Source organism: Amphiura filiformis, chromosome 19 (genome assembly GCF_039555335.1).
Source record: "Amphiura filiformis chromosome 19, Afil_fr2py, whole genome shotgun sequence".
Classification (NCBI taxonomy): Eukaryota; Metazoa; Echinodermata; class Ophiuroidea; order Amphilepidida; family Amphiuridae; genus Amphiura; species Amphiura filiformis.
In genome coordinates, this window is record NC_092646.1 from 43,900,043 (window position 1) to 43,909,059 (window position 9,017).

A 9,017-nucleotide genomic window follows, 5' to 3' on the forward strand; every position below is an offset into this window, starting at 1 on the left:
AATGTTCGTAGAGCTAAATCTCAATATTATTTAAGTCAAATCGATGAGAACAAAACAATCCTAAAAATTTTGGCAGCAACTAAAAGAACTTGGTTATAGCTCCAAAAGAAAAGAGGGTAGCAAAGTTGTTTTAGATATTGATGGTGTCACTTGCTATGATCCCCACAAAATAGCCAATTCTTTTAATGAATTCTTCACCAGTGTTGCTTCCACATTAGTTGAGAAACTGCCTTCTCCAAAGAATCTGTACACTACCACCTCTGCAGTTTTTCAGAATTTTTATCGTGACAAATCTGTCGGCTCATTCTCCTTGAGGTGTGTTGGTGAAGAGTGTATTGAAAATGAGCTGCTCAATCTCAACCCAAATAAGAGCACTGGGCTTGATAACATTCCATCAAGGGTTTTAAGGGATGGTACCTCAGTTTTGAAAGTTCCTATAACCCACATTGTTAATTTATCGATTATGACCAGTACTGTCCCTACCGAGCTAAAATTGGCTAAAGTTAATCCTCTTTACAAAAGAACAAAAATACTGATGTAAGTAATTACAGACCAGTAAGTGTTTTGAGTGCAATATCAAAAATTCTTGAAAAATCAATTTATGTTCAATTGGAAAATTTTTGACATCAAATAACATTTTGTATGAACACCAATCGGGTTTCAGAAGCAAGTTTTCAACAGATTCTTGTCTCATTCATTTGATGGACCATATCAAAACTCAATCTTCCCGTGGTTTATATACAGGCATGATCATGCTTGATCTCCAAAAAGCTTTTGACACGGTCAACCATCAAATCTTATGTGAGAAATTAAATGCAATGGGAGTTGAATCTGTTGAATGGTTTCATTCATATCTCTCAAATAGGCAGCAAACAGTTCAAATTAACAATGCTAATTCTAAATCTCTTAATATTTCATGTGGTGTGCCCCAGGGTAGCATACTGGGGCCACTCTTATTTTTATGTTACATTAATGATATGATCATTAGTATAGACCCAGACTGTAAATTGATGTTGTATGCAGACGACAGTACAATCCTATTTTCTCATACAGATCCTAGTGTCATATCACAAAAATTAGGCCAAGTTCTTGAGTCTTGCAGCAATTGGCTGGTAGACAACAAATTGTCTTTACATCTCGGCAAGACTGAAAGTATTATCTTCGGATCCAAAAGGAAAATAAAAAATGTTGACAATTTTTTTGTTGAATGCTCTGGCCAGATTATCAAAGGCCAGGAGTCTGTGAAATATCTTGGTATTAACATTGACCAATCTGTGTCTGGGGAAGCAATTGCAAACAATATTATTCAAAAGGCAAATTCAGGATGAAATTTATGTATCGCAATGGCAGCTGTCTCAACCAAAACTGTCGCAAAATTCTGTGTTCGGCTTTAATTCAATGCCACTTTGATTATTCATCTTCTTCATGGTATTCCGGACTCAGTCAACGGCTTAAAAACAAACTTCAAATCACTCAAAATAAAATGGTGCGCTATATTTTACATCTAGAACCCCGGTCACATATTGGTCAAACCGAACTTAACAGTCTGAATTTTTTAAATGTAGAGTGTCGAGTAAAATTTTAAAATTATGTCATGTGCACAAAATTTATTATGGGTCAAGTGCCCCCTACCTGTGCCAGTTTTTTTCCAAAACCTCAGAAATTCACAACTATAATACTAGAAGGCGGCTTTTTAATTTCCATGTGCCTAAAATCAAAAGTTCAGCTGGCACTACTTTTTATTACAGTGCAATTCGGGATTGGAACATGCTTCCAAATGACATCAAAAATATCCCCAATCTTTATAATCATTTCAAGAGTGCAATCAGGAAACTTTTCAGTAATGGCTAATTTCCAGTGGGGTCTGTTGTCCATTGTGTGCTTTCTTTCTTCTTTTGTTTATACTCTTGCCTTTTTTGCCAAAATCTTTCTTTCAAGGACCCCATTGGAAATAAGCCTGAAACATTGGCTTTATGGGTTATCCCGGTTCCTAGTGTATTTTTATCTTCACATTGTATATGTTTTAATTTCTTATTTTGTCAAGTGTTATATTTATGTAATGTATTTTAAACTGTGCAATATAATATTTTTATGTATTTTGTATTATGGAACCAAATAAAATCAATCAATCAATCAATTTTTGCTGATAATTTTGGAAACTGCATGGCTAAAAATACATGCGGCGCCATGGGGAAGGGGTGCCCTTTTTAGTTATATACCTTGCCATCTACACCAGGCACAAAAAGAAACTCGTCAGTTATAGTCATCCTTGCTGTTCAACAACCTGATAATTTTGGATTATTCTGAAATATACATTTTGTTAATTGGACTTTGCTTTCTCATTTGACACCCTGTTCAGGAACATCGAACAAGAATTGACCAAGATATGCGTTTCCAAACCGTCAAACCCCAAAATCAAAAGTTGCAATTTCAATTATTTTCAATGGGAACGCACCGTTGAATTGCACACAAGCACCACGGGCCAATCAATAAAGCACAGAGTGTAACAGGCACAATTGAATTCTTAAAATTGCAACTTTTGATTTTAGGGTTTGAGGGTTTGGAGGCGCATATCTTGGCCAATTCTTGCTCGATTTTCACCAATAGGGTGTTAAATGAGAAAGGCAAAGTCCAATCAACAAAATGTATATTTCAGAATAATCCAAAATTATCAGGTTGTTGAACAGCAATGATAACTATAACTGACGAGTTTCTTTTTGTGCCTGGTGTAGTTGTTTAACACTCCAAAACCTTTATATAAAGTCCACAAAACAATTAAGGTACTAGTTATTTTTACCCCTGTATATCCTGAACCAAGGCAGATATGTCATAAATAGAACCAACAGCCATAAAACAATAGCTGCATTTGTTAGCTCAGATTTAAGACCTCATTCGTTGAAATCAGACAAGAAATAAAGACATTGATTCAATGGAAGATGCAAATTCAAAAGTTACAGTTTTGCTTCATTCCAATCCCTGTGTAATAGGGCCTATAGTGATTTGTACACAAAGCATTATTGTACAAGAGATATAGCGCAGTACCATGCATGGTCACACCACTAGATTCACGGTTGTACGCAAACCGAATGACAAATCCCGCTGGTTTGCTAGGTAGAAATGAGGCCAGTTTAATCGATCGGTTATGAATTCATATTTGACCCCTTGATCATGTTAACTAGGGTTGACAAATAAAGCCGCCGTTTAGTTTTGAGTTTAGTTTTTGAGTTTTGCTGCGGTTCTTGAGTTACGTTGTAAAGAGGGCTGAAACAACAACACTTTTGTAAAACGTACATAACTCATTAACAACAGTAAATTAAGCAAGTTTGCAAAGTATAAGCAAAGTATAGAATGAACTTTTGCAAAACATCAAGGTGTTAGTTTTCAATAATTATATTGATCTAAAGTCTGCACAAAAAGTAACTCAGCTGTTAAAGATACGCTATAGCGTCAGAACTAATAATTGTTTCCACAATATTTTTACATAGAAAGAAGGACGATTTATTTACGCGCATTTTGATATCCCATTTGTCAAATATCGTTCAATATTAACAACACAGTAGTGCATTTAAAGAAAAATCCCCGAATTTAAAAGTTGCAGTTTACAGCGATCAATGGTTATTACGCAAGCATTGTGACACGTAAAACCATCCATTTATCTTCGCGCTTACTTCAAATCAATACAAATAGCTGCAACTTTTAAATTCGGGGTATGTTCATTAAAAACAATGCTGTGTTGTTAATATTGAACAAAATTGACAAATGGGGTATCAAATGCGCGTAAATAAATCATCCTTCTTTGATGTTAAAATATTGTGAACACAATTATTAGTTCTGACGCTACAGGCGTATTTATAACAGCTGAGTTACTTTTTGTGCAGACTTTAGCTAATGAAAATCGATTTTTAGGTTGCTTCGACCAACAATGCCTCGTCTACCCTTAAGGGATGGGGTATGAACGCTCATTCCAGATCCCTTAAGGTACCTTTTGATATGACGCATCACATAATGTGACCAGATCTGATCCAATCAGGCTAAAGTCGGCAATAATGAAACCCAGGTATAAGTGAGGAGAAAAACAATTAAAAACATAAGAAAATGGACATAAAACTTTGCAACCAAATATTAAAGAGACCTGGGATTGAACATCAGGAACTGTGTATTGAGCAAGTAATGGTACATATAGAAACTCGATTTTCAACATGTCCAACTTTGGCCTGAGTATGTATTGAGTCAGTGAATGGTTTTTTAACATAAAAATTTCATCTTCACTTAAAAACGAAGATAAGTGGCAGGAACAAAGAGAATTGTTCTTATATTCTTGTTCATTGTTTAACTTCACGCTTCATTAAATGATGAAAAGCTCATATCATAGTGTCTATTGAGTATTGATTATGTAGCATGCCGTAATATGTGTTTACTTCCGGGGTGGGGCACTCCCATATATTGACATACATCATGTGTTCCTTATTTTTGGCAAATCCTACACCCAATGACCCCGTTTTTTCAGTAGCCTACACTGAATGACCCCCTTTCTTGAACAATTAGTCCTCAAAATTGAAATTTCGGCGCATTTTGAACAAAATAAATGAGTTGTGTCTATTTTGTACTGTAAAATTGGGTAAAAAGCTATTTTTGATTGTCAATTTTGGGCGCTCCATACAAAATCACCCCATTTTTGACATTGCCAACACCGAATGACCCCCTTTTTTCTGAAAATGTCTACACATATCAAAACGTTAGGGTACCCTAAGCGTCATTACTCATTTTCTTATTTCATTCCATTAACAACCGTCCACTGACATCAACAAAAATCGAAAGTTTTCTCAAAACATTTGTATTACTAAAATCACAACTTTGAAATTATTAGTCATATGTCACAGTCGTTACACCAAAATAAACATGAGAATGTCCTGCAATTTATGATCGCATCGGAAATAATGTAGATGATATTGTTTACTCGCCAATAATATTTATTCACCTCCACCTATGTATTAAAAATGCTTCGTTCTCTGCCTGAGATCCGCGTTTTTCAGCTTTTCTACGTATTTTGACCAGTCATCTAAAAGCGTTACAACAACATGGGACCATTGTATACCTGGTCGAGGTATCCAATTGAAGCTTGGGATGTTTCCAAGCTTATCATCTAAGAAAGAATTTGATTTGTCAAGTATCTCACTCGCCGGATCGCATACAGCGAAAAATCTGAAAAAAAAATGGTGCAAGCAAAACCCCAATTCACCTCTGTTTGAACTAGGTATATTGGTCTGTACACAGAGGATGATTTAAGCACTTCCCACCACGCCACTGTGTTGACTTGCGGTTAGCACAGCTGTGTGAGTGAACATGACACGACTGCTCGCACATAGCATTGACGGCCATGGTTAAATTTGAATTTGGACTGATATATTTCCAATAAAAACGCATTCACAATGCTGGTCGATTTCACATTTTATGTTACCTACAGAAGGTGTGAATTATCCTTCATGCATACATCACTTTAGATCTGAAATCGACCAACTAATAATGACACACGCACAATTCTTAAACAACATCTTTTGCACAGAGTTCAATGGGATTTGAAAAGTAAAGTGGCAGTTGAAACTCTGGTGATAACACGTTTGCAGTGCATGATGGGGCTTCCTTAAATCATCCTCTGGTCTGTACACAGTCCGTGCACAGTCCGTGCAGTGAGCCGATTGCTATGTTGAGGTTTTACCAAAGGTTAAAGATGGTAATCTGAGACTGCATTGAACTACACACAGAGATCGCGTTTGACCTTGTGATCCCTAGAAGCAGTGTTGGAAAGAAGTAATAAGTCGCAGTTTGAAATGGGTCTCTCATAGCTAAAACGTTTTGATATGCCGATAGACCCTAGTTACATACGCTGGTGGGCACAGGTACGTCACTTTCATATTCGAGTGCCCCCCCCCCCGGGTTTACTTTTAAAGACACAATTTATATATGCAGGTGAAATAATGTACACCAACACTCCCACAGGAAAACAGATCCTGCAATGGGCTATTCCAGAAAATAGATGCACACCCCTATAGAGGAGTTCGGATATCCGGACTTTTGTCCAGTCGTGACTGTTGGAAATCCAGACTTTTAAAGTGCCCAAAGGCAAAAAAATCCGGCAGAAAAATTGTTTAAAATCAGAAATCCTCAATATGATAGCTCATTTTCAACATTTCCGTGATTTTTCCTTCATTTGATTGGATTTCCAAGCTTTTTCCAGTAACATTGGCAACTGGAAATCCAGTCGTTTTCAGAAAGCAAACTTGGAAATCCGGACATTTCTTTGATTGAAAATTTACTCCTCTATAGGGGGTGTGCACCTATTTTCTGGAATAGCCCAATGTAATGGCTTAATAGTGTTTTCGTCTGATGTCGACTGCTCAGTGCCAGAAGTGGCAAGTGCAATAGCTGCCTTGTAAACATTTGGCAATTTACACACAGTATATTGCACTCATTCTACTAACACATATAGCAGCTATTGCACTTACTCACTTCTAGCACTGAGCAGTCGGCTGGTCAAAACATTCTTACCCACCCCCAATTTTACCCTCCCCCATGGCTCGTAGTTATAGCACAGCCCTAAATACCTTCGAATCAAGAGAATTATCACAAGGTTTGTAAATTGGGATCCCCAAAAATTGGCTTGTGCAAAAGGTGGCCCGGGCAAAGACTTTTTAGCAGGCCGAGATGGGACAGCCAAGCGATTTTTTTTTGTCGAGAGGGGTGGGGCAGCATTTTTAGGCACACCGTTTTTAAATTTTCTCCCTATACTGCACATCCCTAAACAATACTAGCATGCTAGGTGGGACTAGCAAATATTATGTATTTACAAGAAAATAATATAGAACTAAAATTCTGGTAAAGTATAGGCCTACATTGATATGGTATTGGTGAAAACCCTGGGGCTTGAATTTGATACATAAGGACTCGGACCTCAAAAATTAGAAGGGACTCGGACTAGGACGCCAAGGACTCGGACTCAGAGAAAGTCTTGAATACAACAATGTTATGTTTTTGCCAAATCCTTTTTACAAATGTATTACAGGCCAGCTACTATACCATTTTTCATCCTGATATGGCAGTGACGTCAGTGCGTATTTCTTTTCGCGCAGCTACAAATCGCTGGTGTTGGTCAATTTAAATCGCTGGCGTACCATACACATGCATGTGCATAAAGATGCCGAATAGAAGTGTTTGAAACAGCTGTCTCAAATGCGTTTACGTCACTGCCACTGCTTGGGCGAAAAATAGCCACCTACCGTATTTCGTCAAATAGTCGCCCCCCCTCAAATAAACGCCCCCACCACTTTTTTCAACCAAGATGTTTCAAAAATTCCGATATTTCCATGCTATCTTGTGTAGTAAGCTTACCAAGTTGCTCACATGGTCGGTAATAGCAGCAATAAATGGCGAAAATCTGCATCAGAAACCCGGAAGTGAACCAAAAGTCAGTGTCAAAAGTTCATAGTTCGTCATTTTAGCGTGACTTTTAAGCTTACATAATGATTTTAACGGGAATTGTCGTGCTAAAAATGACCTCTAATAAACGCCCCCCCCCCCCTTGGGAAAATGTAACGCCCCGGGGGGGGGCTTTGGGGGAGCCAGCCCCCCGGGGTAAAAGCAGGGGCGGCCAAAATGAAGGGACGGCGGAAGGAGAAGGGACGGCAAAAGCAGGGGCGGCAAAAACTAATGGGGCGGCAAAAAGAATTAGTAAATAAAAAAGGGCGGAAAAGTTTATTAAGCATAAAAATTTCGAAAAAAAATGGTATATATAGGCCTACTATACTATACATCAAAATGTGTTACTTTTACTAAGGCGCTTGCGCCTGATATCCTTTTTTTTTTTTTTTTTTTTTTTTTTTGCTCTTCACTTTTTCAAACAACCGAAAAAAAAAATTTTCTTCAGCCCTCCGGGGTTGGGGCGGCCACGGTACGCCACTGATAAATGCTTAAAAGGGCATTTCGTGATCCACGGCATCTTCCCCCCACTTTTCTCAAAAAAAGTTGAGATTTTTATATCACTGGAAACCTCTGGCTACATAATATTTAGCCTATGTACAAAAAATTTCTTGCAGATTTATTCGTTTAGCAAAGATATCGTGAAATTTGAATTTCGTTCTGGTATACCAGAACGAAATTACAACGCATTGCCTTGTCTATAATACACATTAGGGGTGGTGCAATAATTATGTGTAGGCCTACCCCGGGGGTGAATTCTCAAAATGGTCTGCCAAAATCGCTTGCCGCCCCCCTTTGGCCGTGCCAAAAAACCTTTGCCCCCCCCTTTAAACGTAAAAAAAAACCTTTGCCCCCCCCCTTTTGACGTGCCAAAAATCGTTGCCCCCCCTTACACATGCAAGATTTTGGGGAACCCAATTTAAAACCTAAAATTGTCTTAACAATAAATGCGAGCGCAGCGAGCAGGAAATTTTGCATATTTGAACGTGTTCGTAACGTTTTCCTACGCCTTTTTAGGGCGTAATATAGAAACGGTGCCCAAAATATCTGTGCCAAAAATTGCTTGCCCCCCTTTCGACCTGCCAAAATCTCTTGACCCCCCCTTTCGACCTGCCAAAAATGCTTGCCCCCCCCTTTTGGCCTGCCAAAAATCTTTGCCCCCCTATAATTCACCCCGGGGTACACATAATTATTGCACCACCCTTATCATGCATAACTCGCAAACGCAAAATCGGAATCAACTGAAATTTTGGGAATAAGCTTTTTCGTGGATACTGAAAAATGTCTGAATAAAAAGAGGATGCTAGGATCACGAAATACTCCTTTAATTTCTACATTTAATTTTCAAACCAAGCCAAATGAAATGTAACACGTATACACATGGATGTACATTATGTAAATATTAACTTATTTTTATATGATTGCCTTTCTAATAAAATTGTAGATCAAAATTTCATAGCAGTGTCTAGAAGCTTCTAGATTACAAGTGAGACTTATGAGTTTCTTGAAATTCTCGGCTCGCGCATGCGCTGTGCGTTTGTTCA